At 44.8% G+C, this 23,223-nt stretch overlaps 1 long non-coding RNA gene across 3 annotated transcripts; it reads left to right on the top strand.

Moving 5' to 3' along the window:
- Positions 1–9,110: 9,110 nt before the first annotated feature.
- Positions 9,111–11,639, top strand: LOC114439419 (uncharacterized). Of its 3 annotated transcripts, none has more exons than XR_003671056.1 (4): positions 9,111–10,486; positions 10,582–10,698; positions 10,793–10,926; positions 11,142–11,639. It is a non-coding gene; the product is annotated as an uncharacterized LOC114439419 (long non-coding RNA). The 3 variants fall into 3 exon arrangements; XR_003671055.1 differs by having other exon boundaries at positions 9,111–10,050; positions 10,145–10,698; XR_003671054.1 differs by having other exon boundaries at positions 9,111–10,698.
- Positions 11,640–23,223: the final 11,584 nt, after the last annotated feature.

The raw sequence follows: 23,223 nt of genomic DNA on the forward strand, positions 1-23,223 counted from the left end.
GTGCAGGGCTGATACAGTTACAGTCACTTCCTGACATCCAGCCACAGGTAGAACAGATGGACTAACTTGTAGTCTTAAACTTTATCATAGCTAAGCTTTTATAGGCCTACGCTGCCGGGGGGGGGGGGGACACAAACATGATCCACCAAGACCCACCTCCCCAACACCACCACCATCTCTATCCCCCCACCTCCTCTCCTTCCTCCCATTGGGCCTATTGTAACTTTATATTGCATTACCTGTTATGGTGTTGCTATATGTGGGTCTTCATATATTCATGCATCGACAAACTCAAGTCGAGGCTGCGATACCCCTCAGCTTTACTTGTGCTTCAGGGCAACACATGCAACAACAACAGCCGAGTAATCGATCCCCGCATACACTCATATTGACAAGTAAAACCAATCGAGCACCAAGTGCTCGTCTACTACACTCAGGATCTTTACTAACTACGTCCAAATATAACTCAGTCGTCACTTTACAAAACGCATATTGCACCTTTAATACGGTTTGGCTGACATTTTGCAGGATTACTCAAATAAACCTTTTTTCTAAATGCATTTATTGTATTTAAACTTGGACAGCATCATATAATCGAACAAAACCATATTCAAATAATAATAATGTCGCAATAATATTTGCGACGTATGTGCTTTATACATTACAGTGAAGCGTTACAGCCATAGGCGTCGCTACCATTATATCAGAGGGGGACATGCCCCCCCCACATTTTAAAACGGCCCGTTTGGACCCCCCCACATTTAGTGAGTAGGAAACTCCACCTAACGCTGTTTCGATTGCTCGTGAAAAACTCTGTTCCACTTGGTTCATAAGAGAATAACCTCACCGCTGAAATCCACTCCATGTTTTCCTGGTTACCACAGCGCTGCAATACCGTTACTATAGTAACAGACCTAACAAAGCCAGTGGTCTCTTCGAGCGAGCGTAAAACACCGTAAAGAGAACCGTCGAAGCTGGTCGAAGCTGGAGGAGGTGACGTCAGTGTCATCCCACAAAGTCCAGCTCATGCTGAAGCCTGACTGTTTGTCCGCAGTGTCTAGCTGAAGAAGAGAAGTCAGCTCCTCATACGCCATGACGCCTCCTTCCGTTCTTTCTTTTCTTGCTTCTCTCTCTTCTTGCAATCCTTCTTTTCTTGCTTCTCTCTCTCCTCACGTTCTTTCTTTTCCTGCTTCTCTCTCTTCTTGCGATCCTTCTTTTCTTGTTTCTCCCTCTGCTCACGTTCTTTCTGCAGCTTCTTATCTGCCTTTTTTTGCTCCTTCTTGGAAATCTTAGGCTCGCTGAGTTCCTCTTCCAGGAGCCTCTTCTCCTCTCTAACCTCGTTAAGGAGCTGCTGCATGCTCTCAAGGCTTTCGTCTTTAACTGCGAGCACCTCTTCCAGGTGCAGCAGTCGTGTGTGCATCACCTCTGTGCTCTCCTTCAGTTGGCAGTCGAGAGCGTTTTTTTTACTGGTCATAGTGATGATGATGTCTTTATCCTCTTCTACGTGGGAGTGCAGAGTGCTAAGTTTACAGGTCATATCAGCACACCTCCTGTCCAAAATTATAGACCATCTCATAGAAACAGCTTTGTAGACCTGCAGCTCTTCCACAGTGTGTCTGAGGCACCGATTTTCATCGTTGGCTTCTTTGAGCTGCACATCCATAAACTGTTGTTGTGAATACATGTCCTCATGCATGCCTGCCAATTCACGCTGTTTAATGGCCAGATCCTCCTTTAATGCTGCTGCCTGCTCCTCCCACTTTTGCTCCTTGTGGGCCATCTTCTTTTTTAGAGAAGCCAGGTCGGCACGCAGCTGATCGTTTTCTGCATGTAGCAGAGCAGCACTCTCGCTCCTGAACATATTTTTAGTTGAAGAAATGATTGTGAATGCTGGAAATATTGTTCTGCTGTGTCCTCGCTCAATGGAAAATAATCCTGAATGCTTGAATCACTGTGTGCCAAAATGCTCTTGTTTGTGTACTAAGCTCCACGGCGACAACCTTTGATGATGTCATCAAAGGTTGTCGCCGTGGAGCTTAGTTCAGTGTTTTGTTTTGATTGTGGTGTGCCGTCTCCATGGTAACTTCACCCGGTTAGTACGGTAAAATAACACATGAGACGTTTCAGTATATTCACGGCATTCAGATTTGTGATTTTAACAACTAGCTAGCTAGTATGGTATCCAATGATACCAGATGTCGCCTTTCCCTTTAAGCCTCACCGCATGGGATGTCCTGTCCACCATCTGATTTGGTCCAGTCCACCTAGGCTCCGACCACTTCCTTTTTATCACCTTCAGGAGGGCCCACTCGGCTGTGTGTGGTGTGGCTCCGCCTGGACTCTCCGTCTCTCCTTTCACCTGTAATGCAAAAGCTGACACCAAAGCTTTAAATTCATTATATTATGGTTTCTATTAACACCATACTGCATACTCTTTCAGTCTCAGCGGGCCAGCTGGTCCGGGAAACTGTAGACCTGCAAGAAGCTCATAGGTTGTAAATCATATGGTTATTAACAGAACATCATACACACATCAAGTCAATAGAAAATATTTGAACCCATGTTAATTTGGTCTGTGCACAGATTTTAGCCCATTTTTTGTTTTAGGTTTTAGTTTCATCCTTTCCACTTTTCCCTGTGACTGTGGCTGATATACTGCACCATACCTATGTTTTAGGCCTAAAGCCTGCTCCACCTTGCAACCCCCCTGCAGAACCTGGGTCAAATACATTAATACCTGTCTCACCCTCTTTTTTTCTGGAACAGAACACCATTCACAACTCCACCTGTTTCAGAAACATCCAGATAAAATGGAGCTAAGTGATCTAGGTGAGCCAGATCGGTGGAAGTTGAGACAATGAAAGAGACAAGAGTACAGGAGGCACAAAACCTACATCAGTAAATGATGAAGACCGTATGCTGTGTGATAGTGTGGCTAACATCTCCTGAGCCTTATTATGCCTCTACTGTACGAATGGTAACCTAATAAGCTTTAAAGGATGAAGAATTCTAAACACCTATCCTCTGTGATGGCCTATTCATTAGAAATAGCTTTTCCTAACCATGGAGCCTAATTCTGTAATATTATGTGTGGAACAATGACTAAGCAAACAAGTGGCACACTATTATCTGCCATTTTGAGCCATTTAAACTATTCTGGTGTTAACTATACGTCAGCAGCTACTCCCTCCTCAGCCACAAACAAGACAGAAAACGAGTCCAGCAGATATCTTCACAAGACATCTGTATCGTAGTGGTTCTCATCAGCCACTGTCCAGTTACTCCAACACTCTGGGAGCATAAAAAGTCTGTCCAGTAACAAATGTCCCTATTAATCCATCTGGGGAGCACATAATGGAGGTTCCAGTCTCTGGGCATCAGATTCACTGGTGATGAGCTGGAGCGAATGAAACAATGACTGTGGTGCTGGCCTGCTGACACAGTTTTACAAGTTCTGTGAATGGCAGATGTTGCCAACCGACGGAATAATGTGAGATGCCACTTCCCTGGGGAGGATACCAGGGAGCCCCTTGTGGTCACTCACGGGGCTGCTTGTAGTGACAGTCTCTTTCCCAGTGGCCAGGTTTTCCACAGTAGAAGCAGTCACCCCCACTCATACCGCTGTATCCACCCCTTCCATGCCCCCCTCCCCCACGGCCACCCTCTTTTCCCCTCCAGTTACTTCCTCTATGATGTTGGCCCAAGGTGGCGTTAAATACATATCAGGATTACCCACAACTGGGGACTGTGGCTGGGGTGGGGGAGCAGGCTGAGGTACTCAGTTGTTTTCTATATGTAAATTCATATGGTGTACAACATGTCTCTCCCAATCAACAGAATCACTTCCTGGTAAATCAGGGTCATTTTTCAGGGCCTGCTGAAGCAACAGGGGAAGCCCCTCCTCTGTTGCCTGTCTATACCAGTGCTGCTGGGCACCAGGTTGACTAGAGTTCACTCCTGTCTGTCTGTCTGTTACTCGCCCCCTCCCATCAGGGACAGTCATGATGGGGTACATCCCAGCGGTGGGGTCTGAGGCGAGGCAGAAGCTACAGCAGAGGCGGGTGAATAGGGAGGCGGTATCTCAGCCCCCTGAGTTCCCTCGCTCTCTACTTCCTGTTTAATGTCAGTGGTACTACCGGACTCCTCACAATCATCATCTATGCAGCACAGATATGCCTGATATAGAATCTTATGTCTCTCCTCATCTGCCTTCACTGCCTTCTTCAACTCAACTGTCTCTAACACTAATAATCTAATAATCTCCTCCTTTCTCTCGCTCTCTAGTCTAACTTTATTCTCCGCTGTTGCAATCACACTGGTTAGCGACTGTCCCCCTGACCGTGGGAATAAAACGCTCTATGAAAAGATTTATTCTCATGAATTTATCAGAGTTATCAGAAAAGGGTCCAGACAGAATCATCATTCCGTCTAGTTTCGGACCTCCATTTTGGTGATGTACAGAATCCACATTAGAGTTCTGTACAGGCTGTGTTAGTCAGAATAATCAGCAGTGTATGGTGTGCATGACTGAGGTGTGTGCATGCAGGACCCAAACAAACCAGGACCCTGAGACTTGGAGGAGGAAGAGTCTAGGTCCCAGCTAAACATGGGCCTAACAGCTACAGTAGTGTTGGAAAGCTTGTAAAGCTGTCTGTGTTTCTGCAGAAATATACAGTTTTGAAATAAATGGCCTCATCCATGGACCGGTCCAGGTCCAGGTCCAGGTCCAGGTCCAGCAGAGTGTGCAGTGTGCTGCTGCTTTGTTCTTGAACACATGCAGATGTGTGAATAATGTGAGTGTGAGCTGTGACATGGAGAAGAGTCTTGGACAGTTAGAGACGTCCTCTTACCTCTGAGCTGTGGTCCGGCTCTCATGGTCCCCACACAGAGTCCTCTTAGAGGGAGGGACTCCCTCCTCTCTGTCCTCACACTGACTCATAGCACTCATAGCTCATCCACCTTCATGTGTGGAGCTGCTGGTTCTGCTGCAGTCTGTCTGACAGGAAATGAACAGAGTTTTTGTTGAATCTGTCTCTGAAATAGTCATGAAGTGTTTACTTCTGTAGGTAAAATAGTTTAACAACCTGCTAAAATCCACAGGAAAACGCAACTACTTCATATTATTATATTATATTTCATAATATACTGATGTACTTTTTTTCACCACCCACCCACAGAAGGTGTCCCCCCCACATTTTTAATGCTTCCTATGCCACTGGCTAACGTGATGCTAACGTGATGCTAACAGGCTCTTTCTGCATTTTGAAGCAGTTTTTCTTCCATTTACCGTTGATCTGATCTGACAAACTTGATGTGGATACAAAGACTTTGTTCTTGTCGATGGTCATTATCATTATGGGCGCTGCTAAACATGCTGCGTTGTCTCTCTGTTGTTGTAGCTGAGGACGAGCAGAGCAGCGTCGTCTGTCATAGACCTGCTGCTGTTGTCATTGTTCAGTTTACTGCTGCTCTCTTTATGTCTTGCTGTAATTACTGTACATTGTGTAATTGTGATATTCTCTCCACAGCTCTGTGATCTTATGACCAGACGCTGCACCAGACCAGTCTTCACCTGCCTGAGGACAGCACGTGATAATAATTGTTATCACTGTTTTTGTTCTATCCTGTATATGTAATGCATTTTATTCAAATCCAAATACAGTAAACTGTTGCCAGCATATCTGGGTTTCATTATTTGTGCAGCATTTTAAAATAACAAATGTAAGACATTGAATGTTTAATGCAACAGACCACACACACAGTTACAGTTTTTCAGTGAACAGATTATTCTCATGTATGATCAACAAAAACAAAAAAAGAACAGAAGCACCAAACATGTTAGAAGCTGAAGAGATAACAGGTCAGTTCCAGGTGTGGGACGCCTCCCTGCTACACAGGCAAAGCCAGTCTGGTTGGCCTGGTCCGCAGTGTCTAGCTGAAGAAGAGAAGTCAGCTCCTCATACGCCATGACGCCTCCTTCCGTTCTTTCTTTTCTTGCTTCTCTCTCTTCTTGCAATCCTTCTTTTCCTGCTTCTCTCTCTCCTTGCAATCCTTCTTTTCCTGCTTCTCTCTCTCCTTGCAATCCTTCTTTTCTTGCTTCTCTCTCTCCTTGCAATCCTTCTTTTCTTGCTTCTCTCTCTCCTTGCAATCCTTCTTTTCTTGCTTCTCTCTCTTCTTGCAATCCTTCTTTTCCTGCTTCTCTCTCTCCTTGCAATCCTTCTTTTCTTGCTTCTCTCTCTCCTTGCAATCCTTCTTTTCTTGCTTCTCTCTCTCCTTGCAATCCTTCTTTTCCTGCTTCTCTCTCTCCTCACGTTCTTTCTTTTCCTGCTTCTCTCTCTTCTTGCGATCCTTCTTTTCTTGTTTCTCCCTCTGCTCACGTTCTTTCTGCAGCTTCTTATCTGCCTTTTTTTGCTCCTTCTTGGAAATCTTAGGCTCGCTGAGTTCCTCTTCCAGGAGCCTCTTCTCCTCTCTAACCTCGTTAAGGAGCTGCTGCATGCTCTCAAGGCTTTCGTCTTTAACTGCGAGCACCTCTTCCAGGTGCAGCAGTCGTGTGTGCATCACCTCTGCGCTCTCCTTCAGTTGGCAGTCGAGAGCGTTTTTTTTACTGGTCATAGTGATGATGATGTCTTTATCCTCTTCTACGTGGGAGTGCAGAGTGCTAAGTTTACAGGTCATATCAGCACACCTCCTGTCCAAAATTATAGACCATCTCATAGAAACAGCTTTGTAGACCTGCAGCTCTTCCACAGTGTCTCTGAGGCACCGATTTTCATCGTTGGCTTCTTTGAGCTGCACATCCATAAACTGTTGTTGTGAATACATGTCCTCATGCATGCCTGCCAATGCACGCTGTTTAATGGCCAGATCCTCCTTTAATGCTGCTGCCTGCTCCTCCCACTTTTGCTCCTTGTGGGCCATCTTCTTTTTTAGAGAAGCCAGGTCGGCACGCAGCTGATCGTTTTCTGCACGTAGCAGAGCAGCACTCTCGCTCCTGAACATATCTTTAGTTGAAGAAATAGTCCTCGCTCAATGGAAAATAATCCTGAATGCTTGAATCCATGTGCCAAAATGCTCTTGTTTGTGTACTAAGCTCCACGGCGACAACCTTTGATGATGTCATCAAAGGTTGTCGCCGTGGAGCTTAGTTCAGTGTTTTGTTTTGATTGTGGTGTGCCGTCTCCATGGTAACTTCACCCGGTTAGTACGGTAAAATAACACATAAGACGTTTCAGTATATTCACGGCATTCAGATTTGTGATTTTAACAACTAGCTAGCTAGTATGGTATCCAATGATACCAGATGTCGCCTTTCCCTTTAAGCCTCACCGCATGGGATGTCCTGTCCACCATCTGATTTGGTCCAGTCCACCTAGGCTCCGACCACTTCCTTTTTATCACCTTCAGGAGGACCCACTCGGCTGTGTGTGGTGTGGCTCCGCCTGGACTCTCCGTCTCTCCTTTCACCTGTAATGCAAAAGCTGACACCAAAGCTTTAAATTCATTACATTATGGTTTCTATTAACACCATACTGCATACTCTTTCAGTCTCAGCGGGCCAGCTGGTCCGGGAAACTGCAGACCTGCAAGAAGCTCATAGGTTGTAAATCATATGGTTATTAACAGAACATCATACACACATCAAGTCAATAGAAAATATTTGAACCCATGTTAATGTAACTCCTTCAACCCTAAAAGAAGAGAGAGGGTTGAGGATCCAATGTCTAGGACACTCTGGATCTGTTACAGGCTTCTAAAATTTACTAGGTCTTTGAGGAGATTGGTGGTAGCAGATTCTCTGAGAACGATAAGACCTCCAGCCCACATACACAGACGTACAACACTGTAGTTATGAAATGGATAAAAATTATTATTGAAGATACATATATTTAAAACACAATAAATAATAATAAAGAATCAAGAAACAATAAATTGAATTGATTTAAAAGTACAATGTAACAATGTAAGTAAAATAACAAGAATAAAAAAAAAGTTCAGATGTCTGGTCTTTCCGTCTGTCCTGCTTCTTCTTGCTCTTAAAAAAACTGTCCTTGACGGTTAAGTTAAATCACTGAGATCTCAGGAGGAAAAAAAAGTAAAAAAAAAATAAAAAAAATAAAAAAATATATCCAGTTGTCTGTCCTACCGCCCTCCTGGAAAGCACCTTGCTCCTCCACCAGCATCCAGACGAAATAGCACCGGACACAGGGGATCCAACTCAGAATCCCAGCAGAATCGATGCCAAAAAAAAAACCAGTCTGCACACAAGTGTGCAGACAATTAGCATACCGTTAAAAACATTTTCTATACACTGTATCTCAACAACGAAATATGTAAGCCAACTGCCAACTTCCCATGCAAAAAAATATCAACGTATCCAGAACAGCTAGTTTCCGTTCGAAAACCGTTGGTTACCTACTATTACATCACTGCCAATTCCTAGTAGGCTAGCAAACAAATCATACAGTAACAACATAAACACATTTCAAACAAAACCCATTTGCCACAGACAATATCCCGACTGGTTTTTTTTTATATATATATATATACATCTATATGTATAAACTCATGAAACAAACTTGCGTCATGTAATCGCTAACAGAACAGCTGACTCACCAGGATATCCAAGGTAACAAGGTCCCTCAGCCGTTCCACACACAGCAAACTGGCGTGCTCCCCACAAACTCACTGACACAAAGGCCACAACTATCTCTCTCACTGTAGTGTTCATGGAATACCTACTCCAGCAGCGTATCACTTGTTACTGTTAAAACTTTCTGAGGATAGTTTTTTTTTTTTCTCGAGCTGCACATCCACTGTTCAGCCACCTCTCCGGGAGCTCGCCCGTGCTGTGTTCAAGCGACGCTTGGAATCCTGTGTATGCAGCAACACCGAGCCACCGGTCAGGAAGCTCGCCAGTGCTGCGTTCATGGCACACTCGAACAAATGTATATAGGCCAATGTAATAAATAAATAAATAAATAAATAAATCTGTAAATAGTACAAACAACCTGGGTTACAATCTCCCCCTCTAGACTGCATGTGTCTCTGCATGCATATCAGACTCAACAGATACAGGAATTAGCGAAATCGTAACTCTTAAGGTTTGTAAGAATGATTTGATAGCTCAATCAATAAAGGGCTCTCCTAACTTATTATAAGCTAGCTTGCAAGGTTGGCGTCTCTCCCTGATAGAGCGCCTTACGCCCATAGGTTCGACCTCTGATCTTTCACTAGCAGTATTTTCCACTACAGACTCTTTCTTGGCATCACTCATGTTGTCTCTACTGTGTGTTTGTGTCATGTCAGGCTCTGGAATTTCAATAATAACATAATCTGGGGGACTACAGTGGGAACTGGAGTTTGTGACTGCACAGCTATTCTCCGGGACACTAGGAAATTCTGAATTGGATGTGTGACTTGGGTCCTTGGGGTCTGATGTCTGTGATGGTGGTTGAATGTTTTGCATTGAAGGTCTTCTAGTGATGATTTCAGGCACATGACTGACTGGATACAGTTCATCCTCTTCAGCGTAAGAATCCTCCTCCAAGCCATCATCATCTTCTTTCATTCTGTCATTCTTTAGTCTCCTCCTAACTTGCCCATCAGGGATAGAACTACACTCATTGCACTTTTCAACAGGTAGGAATCCGCATGGCAAAAGGAGATCTCTGTGCAATGTGCGCTGCGGTCCCTCCTCGGATTCAGGTTTGACCACATAAACGGGGCCGTCTCCTATACGCCTGACAACAGTGTGGACTCTCTGCTCCCATCTGTCAGCTAATTTGTGCTTCCCTCTGATGTTTACATTCCTCACCAAAACTCTGTCTCCCTCGATGAGCTCTGCTGCCCTCACACCTTTGTCAAATCTGGCTTTGTTTTTCGCTCCCATTTTGTGGGAATGCTTGGCAGCTAGTGAGTAGCTCTCTTGTAAGCGCTGGCGTAGGCCTTTGACATACTCTGAGTGGGTGTGGTGGTCCTCTTTGCCAGGGTGAATTCCTAGAACCAGATCAATTGGCAGTCTAGGCTGTCTCCCAAACATCAGCTCATAAGGTGAGTAGCCCGTGGTGTCATTCTTAGTACAATTATATGCATGGACCAGGGGTTTGACAAAATCACGCCAGTGGTATTTGTCTTTCTCTTCCAGAGTTCCAAGCATATCCAGAATTGTTCGATTGAACCGTTCCACTGGATTTCCACGGGGATGGTAGGGTGTGGTACGGATCTTATCAGCTCCAATCAGTGTGCAGAGTTCTTTAATTGTCTTGGATTCAAAATCTCTGCCCTGATCACTGAGCAGACGACTGGGGAACCCATAATGGACAATGAAGTTCTCCCACAAGGCTTTGGCAACTGTTCTAGCTTTCTGGTCTTTTGTCGGGACTGCCACTGCAAATTTTGTGAAGTGGTCAGTAATAACCAGTACATTTCTGGTGTCCCGATTGTCTGGTTCAAGGGACAGATAATCCATACAGAGAAGCTCAAGAGGGTAAGTAGCAGAAATGTTTTCTAAAGGTGCAGCCCTCTGAGGCATGGCCTTTCTCCTGAAGCAACGCTCACATTTTTTACACTTTTCTTCAATAGATTTAGCCATTCGTGGCCAATAGAAGCGGGCACGGGCAAGACAGAGTGCACGCTCAATTCCAAGGTGACCAACGTCATCATGCACACCCTGAAGTGCTCTCTCTCTGAAGTCTTTAGGTAGTATCAATTGATAGACCAGTTTTCCACGGTCCATCCACCTTCTGTGCAGCACACCATCTTTCAGCTCAAGCTTTTTCCATTCCCTCATCAGAGATGTAACATCAGGATGCTCAAGACTTGTCTCTCTGAAGCTGGGCTTGTGAGCTTTCTCTAAACATCTGATGACATATGCGATAGACGGATCGCCTCGTTGAGCTCTAGACCAGTCGGTGGTGGTCATTGACGGTAAGATATCTTCACCAAATATATCTTCCACTACAGCAGGACTGATGGCAAGGGATTCAGCAATAAGAGTTGGCTCTGAACTTGTGTCGAAGTCACTCTTAAATGTCTCAAGGTGATGGTGACACAAGGCTGAGAAAACTTCACCATTGACTTCATCTCCTGTATCTAACAGCCTCCTTTTCATGTCATCAATTCTCTCCTTCTCCTTTATAAAGGCATCATCCTCATAAGGAGGGGCTTGAGGTCGCCGAGACAACCCATCTGCATCACGATTGGCTTGCCCTGCCCTATACTTGATGGTGAACTGGTAAGTAGAAAGGGCAGACAACCAGCGGTGCCCAGCTGTGTCTAGTTTGGCAGATGTTAGTACATATGTTAGGGGATTGTTGTCGGTCAGAACAGTAAAGCTAGTGCCATAGAGGTAGTCTTTAAATTTCTCACAAACAGCCCATTTCAGTGCTAAAAACTCAAGCTTGTGAGTAGGATAGTTCTTTTCACTTTGGGAAAGACCTCGGCTGGCATAAGCAATGACCCTGAGCTTCCCCTCCTGCTCTTGGTAAAGAGCAGCTCCCAAGCCTTCATGACAAGCATCAGTATGCAGGATGTATGGTTTCTGGGGATCTGCGAAGGCAAGGATGGGCGCAGATGTTAGTTTCTGAATAATGGTTTTGAACGCATCCTCGCACTCTTGCGTCCACTCTTCAGCAAATGGTTTGTCATAATTTAGAGGACGTTTTGACTGGTCTCTTTTATAAGGTTTCCCCCGCTTCCTCGGTGGGTAGTAACCTGCTGTGAGGCTGTTCAGTGGTCTGGCTATCTTTGAATACCCCTCAACAAAGCGTCGATAATACCCAGCAAATCCAAGAAAACGTTTCAACTCCTTCCTGTTAGATGGTCGTGGCCAGTCTCTTAAAGCAGATACTTTTTCAGGATCAGTATGGACTCCATGAGCATCGACAATATGTCCAAGGTACTTAACTGAAGCTTTAAAGAAATGACATTTATCTGGTGATAGCTTTAAACCATAGTCTCTTAGGCGGTTAAGCACTTTCATGAGGCGAACTTCATGTTCTTCCAGCGTGTCCGAAAACACAATCAAGTCATCCAAAAACACAAGTACTTCATTCAGGTGAAGGTCACCGATACACTTCTCCATCAACCGCTGAAAAGTGCTAGGGGCATTTGTGACACCTTGTGGCATGCGATTGAACTCAAAAAAACCTAGTGGGCACACAAAAGCAGTTTTTGGCTTGTCTTCTTCTGCCATCTCAACCTGGTAGTAACCAGATTTGAGATCCATGACTGAGAACCATTTGGCACCATTAAGGGCTGTAAACGTCTCTTCAATGTTGGGAAGAGCATATGCATCTCTGATGGTCCTTGCATTTAATTTCCTGTAGTCAATACACAGTCGAATTGAGCCATCTTTTTTCCGCACTAAGACTATAGGTGAAGCAAAAGGACCTTACTGATTCTTGAATAATGCCTGCATCGAGCAGTTCTTTTAGATGTTGTCTGACTGCCTCTCTGTCGTGTGGGTGAATTGGCCTCGGCCTCTCTTTGAAAGGAGTCTCATCCTGTAGCCGGATGCGGTGTTTGACAGCTGTAGTGTGGCCATATGACAAGTCATTGATTGCAAACACTTCAGGTATGGACCTGAGGTTGGTGAGAACACGCTCTTTCCACTGTTCTGAGATGGGTGAATCAGTGAGGTTGAAATCAAGATTACCACCGTCAAGCATGTCCTTACAAGATTCACGATGATCAAGGGGGCTTATGTGCTGAGCGGCGCAGACTTGAGCAATAATGCTTCTAGGCCGCAGAACGACACTTTGTTCACTCAGGTTACGCAGGACAACAGGAACCTTGTTTCTAGCATTAAAAGGGATGTTTATCACAGCAGCTTCAAGGAACACACCTCCAGGTAGTCGCTGGTTTTCATATGGCTCAAGAACAAATGTGTCATTCTGGTTATTCTTTCTCAGCTTCACATCCCCCATGATGCAGACCCTTTGATTGGCAGGCAAACTGATGGCACCTCTGCCATGTAACCTGACAGGACATGCACAGTTGCGATTGGCACGTGCCCGGGCAATATGCTGGAAGACCATTACAAGTTCCTTGGAGTTGAGGTTGTGAATAAACTCTGGTCCTCCTTGCTCAAGTGCTTGTTCATAAAGCCTGAATAGTACATTAGTCCCAATCAGCAGGGGAATTTTGCTGTTGAAGTGACACTCTGGGACGACTAGCGCTAACACAGCTAGCTCCTCCTCCTTCCCAGTTATTGGTTGAGGGAAAGTGATAAGAGTTTGTATGTAGCCAAGATAAGGAACATGCTGTCCCCCAGCTCCCTCGATTTCAAGGAGGGCATGAATGGGTTGGATGGGAAGGTGGGACAAGTAGTTCTTATGGAAAGATTCTGACACAGTAGTAACCTGTGAACCTGTGTCCAAAATGGATTCACATGTTACATCCTCCAAGGACACTGAAACTGCACAGCGGGGGCCTACAAGCCCTTTTGGTATGAGGTGCCCTGTGTCATAGTCAGTCTTCATTTCATTTATCATCGGTTTCCTTTGTGCTGCAGCTCCCTGTGGATTGGGACTCTGGCTTCCAATGTGTTCAGCTCCTGATTGTCCCGTAGCAGGAGCTGTTACAAGTTTAAAGTAGAGGGTGAAGCAGCCTGACAAGCTTTAAACTTCTCTTGCTTTTCTTTGAGCTGCGCATTTTTTTGTCTAACTAATGCTGGATTTGGTTCGTTTTGGCAATGGACAGCAATGTGGTTGTCTTCACCACACTTGAAGCAGAACCACGCTCTTGGCATTCTTGGAACCATGGGGAACCTTTTAGTGTTGGTGTTATTGATAGCAAGGCAACCTGTCATCCTGGTATCATCATGGTCTCCTGGAAAATGCTGGTTCTGTGCTAGCTTCTCCATTTGTTTCATCAGCTCAGTTATTTTACTTTCAAGTTTGGAAGATTCATCTTGTCTGGATGTTGGGATTGCATCATTAACATAAATGGTGTTCCCTTGCTTGTGGCTCAACTTCTCAACTTGTTTCGTCAGTTCATCTACCTTTTTTGTGAGCTTGGACACATCGTTCTGCTCCATTTTGGGTGATGGAGTGAACTCATAATCATATGAAGCTACATCAAAGACAGAATGTGCATATGCAGCGGCTTTTGTAGTCCCTAAGTATTTTTTCATTCTGTCCAGTTTTGCTGAACGGCGATCCTCCTCAGTTCTTAGCAGTAGGAGGAGTTCAGGAAATGTTGGTGGATTATTCTTCCTGTATTCTAGCTGTAGTCCTATAATGAGATTCTGGTCCCAGCAGCCCCTACAGAACTGTCTGAGTAGCTGGTCATTGAAGGTTCCAGCAGGGGCTCCCCCTCTAGAAATTACTCTAGTGAGAAGAGTGTGAAGTTTGGTCAGGTACACTGAGGGTTTCTCTCCATTGTTCTGATTGGAACTTAAAAATGCAGCAAACAGCTCCTCTCCATCCTCAACAACTCCAAATGCAGCATCCATTTGGGTAACATAGGAACTTGGTGGGGAGGAAATCCCAAGGGGTCTGACAACATCAGCAGCAGGGCTCAACAAGCTTTCAAGGATTCTTCTCACCTTTTGGGCGTCATTTAGGGAAGGATCACTGACAAGGAGATCAACTTGCGTGCGCCAAGTGTCATAGTCAACTTCACCATTTGGCTTTGGCACTCGACCGGAGAAGGTGCGTATTCTTGTTTGAGTAGATGGTGAAACGGTTGAGTCACGTATCACATGCTCCACAATCATTCTCTGAATCTGAGGGGGGTTGAAGATACTTTCATTCGTGTGGTCAGTTTCCCCTAAGGTCACAGCAGGAGCACTTGTGGAGTCTATGTGACTGCTCTCTTGTGTGTGTGTCTGTGTGCCATTAATCTGCAAGGGGCTGGTATTATCTTGGCTATTTTGTAACTCATTCTGGAGTATGTCTAAGAAGCCTGCTTTGCCACTACTTCCAACAGCTCTAAGTTCATCCAGATACCTATGAGCTAATTCCTTGCCAATCTCTTCTTGACAGACATCCCTAATGGTTCTTGCTTGCCATACTACTGTAGGATCTTTAGGACTTGGCACAGTACCTAAGGTAAGTGGGTCAATCCTAGAGATGGACTTGTCAGATGTATATTCTATTAGTACTCTGCCTGTTGGCTTTCCTGACTGATCAGGCATCCTAGCTAACTTAGAAATGTTTCCATTTACTCTAAAAACATCAATTATTTCTTCGTCTGTGTATGTGCCTTCAACACCAGTCACATATAAAGAACACTGACCATCAATGTTAAACTGATTGCAAAAATCCATGTCTGCTTCAATGTCTAGTGAATGGATTACTTGGAAAAAAAACTTGTGATGTGGGATGGAAGATCAAATAGCTACTAATAACCAATCTCCTGGCTGGCTCGCCACTTATGTAACTCCTTCAACCCTAAAAGAAGAGAGAGGGTTGAGGATCCAATGTCTAGGACACTCTGGATCTGTTACAGGCTTCTAAAATTTACTAGGTCTTTGAGGAGATTGGTGGTAGCAGATTCTCTGAGAACGATAAGACCTCCAGCCCACATACACAGACGTACAACACTGTAGTTATGAAATGGATAAAAATTATTATTGAAGATACATATATTTAAAACACAATAAATAATAATAAAGAATCAAGAAACAATAAATTGAATTGATTTAAAAGTACAATGTAACAATGTAAGTAAAATAACAAGAATAAAAAAAAAGTTCAGATGTCTGGTCTTTCCGTCTGTCCTGCTTCTTCTTGCTCTTAAAAAAAACTGTCCTTGACGGTTAAGTTAAATCACTGAGATCTCAGGAGGAAAAAAAAGTAAAAAAAAAATAAAAAAAATAAAAAAATATATCCAGTTGTCTGTCCTACCGCCCTCCTGGAAAGCACCTTGCTCCTCCACCAGCATCCAGACGAAATAGCACCGGACACAGGGGATCCAACTCAGAATCCCAGCAGAATCGATGCCAAAAAAAAAACCAGTCTGCACACAAGTGTGCAGACAATTAGCATACCGTTAAAAACATTTTCTATACACTGTATCTCAACAACGAAATATGTAAGCCAACTGCCAACTTCCCATGCAAAAAAATATCAACGTATCCAGAACAGCTAGTTTCCGTTCGAAAACCGTTGGTTACCTACTATTACATCACTGCCAATTCCTAGTAGGCTAGCAAACAAATCATACAGTAACAACATAAACACATTTCAAACAAAACCCATTTGCCACAGACAATATCCCGACTGGTTTTTTTTTATATATATATATATACATCTATATGTATAAACTCATGAAACAAACTTGCGTCATGTAATCGCTAACAGAACAGCTGACTCACCAGGATATCCAAGGTAACAAGGTCCCTCAGCCGTTCCACACACAGCAAACTGGCGTGCTCCCCACAAACTCACTGACACAAAGGCCACAACTATCTCTCTCACTGTAGTGTTCATGGAATACCTACTCCAGCAGCGTATCACTTGTTACTGTTAAAACTTTCTGAGGATAGTTTTTTTTTTTTCTCGAGCTGCACATCCACTGTTCAGCCACCTCTCCGGGAGCTCGCCCGTGCTGTGTTCAAGCGACGCTCGGAATCCTGTGTATGCAGCAACGCCGAGCCACCGGTCAGGAATGAGCCAGATCGGTGGAAGTTGAGACAATGAAAGAGACAAGAGTACAGGAGGCACAAAACCTGCATCAGTAAATGATGAAGACCGTATGCTGTGTGATAGTGTGGCTAACATCTCCTGAGCCTTATTATGCCTCTACTGTATGAATGGTAACCTAATAAGCTTTAAAGGATGAAGAATTCTAAACACCTATCCTCTGTGATGGCCTATTCATTAGAAATAGCTTTTCCTAACCATGGAGCCTAATTCTGTAATATTATGTGTGGAACAATGACTAAGCAAACAAGTGGCACACTATTATCTGCCATTTTGAGCCATTTAAACTATTCTGGTGTTAACTATACGTCAGCAGCTACTCCCTCCTCAGCCACAAACAAGACAGAAAACGAGTCCAGCAGATATCTTCACAAGACATCTGTATCGTAGTGGTTCTCATCAGCCACTGTCCAGTTACTCCAACACTCTGGGAGCATAAAAAGTCTGTCCAGTAACAAATGTCCCTATTAATCCATCTGGGGAGCACATAATGGAGGTTCCAGTCTCTGGGCATCAGATTCACTGGTGATGAGCTGGAGCGAATGAAACAATGACTGTGGTGCTGGCCTGCTGACACAGTTTTACAAGTTCTGTGAATGGCAGATGTTGCCAACCGACGGAATAATGTGAGATGCCACTTCCCTGGGGAGGATACCAGGGAGCCCCTTGTGGTCACTCACGGGACTGCTTGTAGTGACAGTCTCTTTCCCAGTGGCCAGGTTTTCCACAGTAGAAGCAGTCACCCCCACTCATACCGCTGTATCCACCCCTTCCATGCCCCCCTCCCCCACGGCCACCCTCTTTTCCCCTCCAGTTACTTCCTCTATGATGTTGGCCCAAGGTGGCGTTAAATACATATCAGGATTACCCACAACTGGGGACTGTGGCTGGGGTGGGGGAGCAGGCTGAGGTACTCAGTTGTTTTCTATATGTAAATTCATATGGTGTACAACATGTCTCTCCCAATCAACAGAATCACTTCCTGGTAAATCAGGGTCATTTTTCAGGGCCTGCTGAAGCAACAGGGGAAGCCCCTCCTCTGTTTCCTGTCTATACCAGTGCTGCTGGGCACCAGGTTGACTAGAGTTCACTCCTGTCTGTCTGTCTGTTACTCGCCCCCTCCCATCAGGGACAGTCATGATGGGGTACATCCCAGCGGTGGGGTCTGAGGCGAGGCAGAAGCTACAGCAGAGGCGGGTGAATAGGGAGGCGGTATCTCAGCCCCCTGAGTTCCCTCGCTCTCTACTTCCTGTTTAATGTCAGTGGTACTACCGGACTCCTCACAATCATCATCTATGCAGCACAGATATGCCTGATATAGAATCTTACGTCTCTCCTCATCTGCCTTCACTGCCTTCTTCAACTCAACTGTCTCTAACACTAATAATCTAATAATCTCCTCCTTTCTCTCGCTCTCTAGTCTAACTTTATTCTCCGCTGTTGCAATCACACTGGTTAGCGACTGTCCCCCTGACCGTGGGAATAAAACGCTCTATGAAAAGATTTATTCTCATGAATTTATCAGAGTTATCAGAAAAGGGTCCAGACAGAATCATCATTCCGTCTGGTTTCGGACCTCCATTTTGGTGATGTACAGAATCCACATTAGAGTTCTGTACAGGCTGTGTTAGTCAGAATAATCAGCAGTGTATGGTGTGCATGACTGAGGTGTGTGCATGCAGGACCCAAACAAACCAGGACCCTGAGACTTGGAGGAGGAAGAGTCTAGGTCCCAGCTAAACATGGGCCTAACAGCTACAGTAGTGTTGGAAAGCTTGTAAAGCTGTCTGTGTTTCTGCAGAAATATACAGTTTTGAAATAAATGGCCTCATCCATGGTCCAGGTCCAGGTCCAGGTCCAGGTCCAGCAGAGTGTGCAGTGTGCTGCTGCTTTGTTCTTGAACACATGCAGATGTGTGAATAATGTGAGTGTGAGCTGTGACATGGAGAAGAGTCTTGGACAGTTAGAGACGTCCTCTTACCTCTGAGCTGTGGTCCGGCTCTCATGGTCCCCACACAGAGTCCTCTTAGAGGGAGGGACTCCCTCCTCTCTGTCCTCACACTGACTCATAGCACTCATAGCTCATCCACCTTCATGTGTGGAGCTGCTGGTTCTGCTGCAGTCTGTCTGACAGGAAATGAACAGAGTTTTTGTTGAATCTGTCTCTGAAATAGTCATGAAGTGTTTACTTCTGTAGGTAAAATAGTTTAACAACCTGCTAAAATCCACAGGAAAACGCAACTACTTCATATTATTATATTATATTTCATAATATACTGATGTACTTTTTTTCACCACCCACCCACAGAAGGTGTCCCCCCCACATTTTTAATGCTTCCTACGCCACTGGCTAACGTGATGCTAACGTGATGCTAACAGGCTCTTTCTGCATTTTGAAGCAGTTTTTCTTCCATTTACCGTTGATCTGATCTGACAAACTTGATGTGGATACAAAGACTTTGTTCTTGTCGATGGTCATTATCATTATGGGCGCTGCTAAACATGCTGCGTTGTCTCTCTGTTGTTGTAGCTGAGGACGAGCAGAGCAGCGTCGTCATAGACCTGCTGCTGTTGTCATTGTTCAGTTTACTGCTGCTCTCTTTATGTCTTGCTGTAATTACTGTACATTGTGTAATTGTGATATTCTCTCCACAGCTCTGTGATCTTATGACCAGACGCTGCACCAGACCAGTCTTCACCTGCCTGAGGACAGCACGTGATAATAATTGTTATCACTGTTTTTGTTCTATCCTGTATATGTAATGCATTTTATTCAAATCCAAATACAGTAAACTGTTGCCAGCATATCTGGGTTTCATTATTTGTGCAGCATTTTAAAATAACAAATGTAAGACATTGAATGTTTAATGCAACAGACCACACACACAGTTACAGTTTTTCAGTGAACAGATTATTCTCATGTATGATCAACAAAAACAAAAAAAGAACAGAAGCACCAAACATGTTAGAAGCTGAAGAGATAACAGGTCAGTTCCAGGTGTGGGACGCCTCCCTGCTACACAGGCAAAGCCAGTCTGGTTGGCCTGGTCCGCAGTGTCTAGCTGAAGAAGAGAAGTCAGCTCCTCATACGCCATGACGCCTCCTTCCGTTCTTTCTTTTCTTGCTTCTCTCTCTTCTTGCAATCCTTCTTTTCCTGCTTCTCTCTCTCCTTGCAATCCTTCTTTTCCTGCTTCTCTCTCTCCTTGCAATCCTTCTTTTCTTGCTTCTCTCTCTCCTTGCAATCCTTCTTTTCCTGCTTCTCTCTCTCCTCACGTTCTTTCTTTTCCTGCTTCTCTCTCTTCTTGCGATCCTTCTTTTCTTGTTTCTCCCTCTGCTCACGTTCTTTCTGCAGCTTCTTATCTGCCTTTTTTTGCTCCTTCTTGGAAATCTTAGGCTCGCTGAGTTCCTCTTCCAGGAGCCTCTTCTCCTCTCTAACCTCGTTAAGGAGCTGCTGCATGCTCTCAAGGCTTTCGTCTTTAACTGCGAGCACCTCTTCCAGGTGCAGCAGTCGTGTGTGCATCACCTCTGCGCTCTCCTTCAGTTGGCAGTCGAGAGCGTTTTTTTTACTGGTCATAGTGATGATGATGTCTTTATCCTCTTCTACGTGGGAGTGCAGAGTGCTAAGTTTACAGGTCATATCAGCACACCTCCTGTCCAAAATTATAGACCATCTCATAGAAACAGCTTTGTAGACCTGCAGCTCTTCCACAGTGTGTCTGAGGCACCGATTTTCATCGTTGGCTTCTTTGAGCTGCACATCCATAAACTGTTGTTGTGAATACATGTCCTCATGCATGCCTGCCAATGCACGCTGTTTAATGGCCAGATCCTCCTTTAATGCTGCTGCCTGCTCCTCCCACTTTTGCTCCTTGTGGGCCATCTTCTTTTTTAGAGAAGCCAGGTCGGCACGCAGCTGATCGTTTTCTGCACGTAGCAGAGCAGCACTCTCGCTCCTGAACATATCTTTAGTTGAAGAAATAGTCCTCGCTCAATGGAAAATAATCCTGAATGCTTGAATCCATGTGCCAAAATGCTCTTGTTTGTGTACTAAGCTCCACGGCGACAACCTTTGATGACATCATCAAAGGTTGTCGCCGTGGAGCTTAGTTCAGTGTTTTGTTTTGATTGTGGTGTGCCGTCTCCATGGTAACTTCACCCGGTTAGTACGGTAAAATAACACATGAGACGTTTCAGTATATTCACGGCATTCAGATTTGTGATTTTAACAACTAGCTAGCTAGTATGGTATCCAATGATACCAGATGTCGCCTTTCCCTTTAAGCCTCACCGCATGGGATGTCCTGTCCACCATCTGATTTGGTCCAGTCCACCTAGGCTCCGACCACTTCCTTTTTATCACCTTCAGGAGGACCCACTCGGCTGTGTGTGGTGTGGCTCCGCCTGGACTCTCCGTCTCTCCTTTCACCTGTAATGCAAAAGCTGACACCAAAGCTTTAAATTCATTACATTATGGTTTCTATTAACACCATACTGCATACTCTTTCAGTCTCAGCGGGCCAGCTGGTCCGGGAAACTGTAGACCTGCAAGAAGCTCATAGGTTGTAAATCATATGGTTATTAACAGAACATCATACACACATCAAGTCAATAGAAAATATTTGAACCCATGTTAATTTGGTCTGTGCACAGATTTTAGCCCATTTTTTGTTTTAGGTTTTAGTTTCATCCTTTCCACTTTTCCCTGTGACTGTGGCTGATATACTGCACCATACCTATGTTTTAGGCCTAAAGCCTGCTCCACCTTGCAACCCCCCTGCAGAACCTGGGTCAAATACATTAATACCTGTCTCACCCTCTTTTTTTCTGGAACAGAACACCATTCACAACTCCACCTGTTTCAGAAACATCCAGATAAAATGGAGCTAAGTGATCTAGGTGAGCCAGATCGGTGGAAGTTGAGACAATGAAAGAGACAAGAGTACAGGAGGCACAAAACCTGCATCAGTAAATGATGAAGACCGTATGCTGTGTGATAGTGTGGCTAACATCTCCTGAGCCTTATTATGCCTCTACTGTATGAATGGTAACCTAATAAGCTTTAAAGGATGAAGAATTCTAAACACCTATCCTCTGTGATGGCCTATTCATTAGAAATAGCTTTTCCTAACCATGGAGCCTAATTCTGTAATATTATGTGTGGAACAATGACTAAGCAAACAAGTGGCACACTATTATCTGCCATTTTGAGCCATTTAAACTATTCTGGTGTTAACTATACGTCAGCAGCTACTCCCTCCTCAGCCACAAACAAGACAGAAAACGAGTCCAGCAGATATCTTCACAAGACATCTGTATCGTAGTGGTTCTCATCAGCCACTGTCCAGTTACTCCAACACTCTGGGAGCATAAAAAGTCTGTCCAGTAACAAATGTCCCTATTAATCCATCTGGGGAGCACATAATGGAGGTTCCAGTCTCTGGGCATCAGATTCACTGGTGATGAGCTGGAGCGAATGAAACAATGACTGTGGTGCTGGCCTGCTGACACAGTTTTACAAGTTCTGTGAATGGCAGATGTTGCCAACCGACGGAATAATGTGAGATGCCACTTCCCTGGGGAGGATACCAGGGAGCCCCTTGTGGTCACTCACGGGACTGCTTGTAGTGACAGTCTCTTTCCCAGTGGCCAGGTTTTCCACAGTAGAAGCAGTCACCCCCACTCATACCGCTGTATCCACCCCTTCCATGCCCCCCTCCCCCACGGCCACCCTCTTTTCCCCTCCAGTTACTTCCTCTATGATGTTGGCCCAAGGTGGCGTTAAATACATATCAGGATTACCCACAACTGGGGACTGTGGCTGGGGTGGGGGAGCAGGCTGAGGTACTCAGTTGTTTTCTATATGTAAATTCATATGGTGTACAACATGTCTCTCCCAATCAACAGAATCACTTCCTGGTAAATCAGGGTCATTTTTCAGGGCCTGCTGAAGCAACAGGGGAAGCCCCTCCTCTGTTGCCTGTCTATACCAGTGCTGCTGGGCACCAGGTTGACTAGAGTTCACTCCTGTCTGTCTGTCTGTTACTCGCCCCCTCCCATCAGGGACAGTCATGATGGGGTACATCCCAGCGGTGGGGTCTGAGGCGAGGCAGAAGCTACAGCAGAGGCGGGTGAATAGGGAGGCGGTATCTCAGCCCCCTGAGTTCCCTCGCTCTCTACTTCCTGTTTAATGTCAGTGGTACTACCGGACTCCTCACAATCATCATCTATGCAGCACAGATATGCCTGATATAGAATCTTATGTCTCTCCTCATCTGCCTTCACTGCCTTCTTCAACTCAACTGTCTCTAACACTAATAATCTAATAATCTCCTCCTTTCTCTCGCTCTCTAGTCTAACTTTATTCTCCGCTGTTGCAATCACACTGGTTAGCGACTGTCCCCGTGACCGTGGGAATATGAAAAGATTTATTCTCATGAATTTATCAGAGTTATCAGAAAAGGGTCCAGACAGAATCATCATTCCGTCTGGTTTCGGACCTCCATTTTGGTGATGTACAGAATCCACATTAGAGTTCTGTACAGGCTGTGTTAGTCAGAATAATCAGCAGTGTATG

This window comes from Parambassis ranga, chromosome 8 (assembly GCF_900634625.1).
Source record: "Parambassis ranga chromosome 8, fParRan2.1, whole genome shotgun sequence".
NCBI classification, from domain to species: Eukaryota; Metazoa; Chordata; class Actinopteri; family Ambassidae; genus Parambassis; species Parambassis ranga.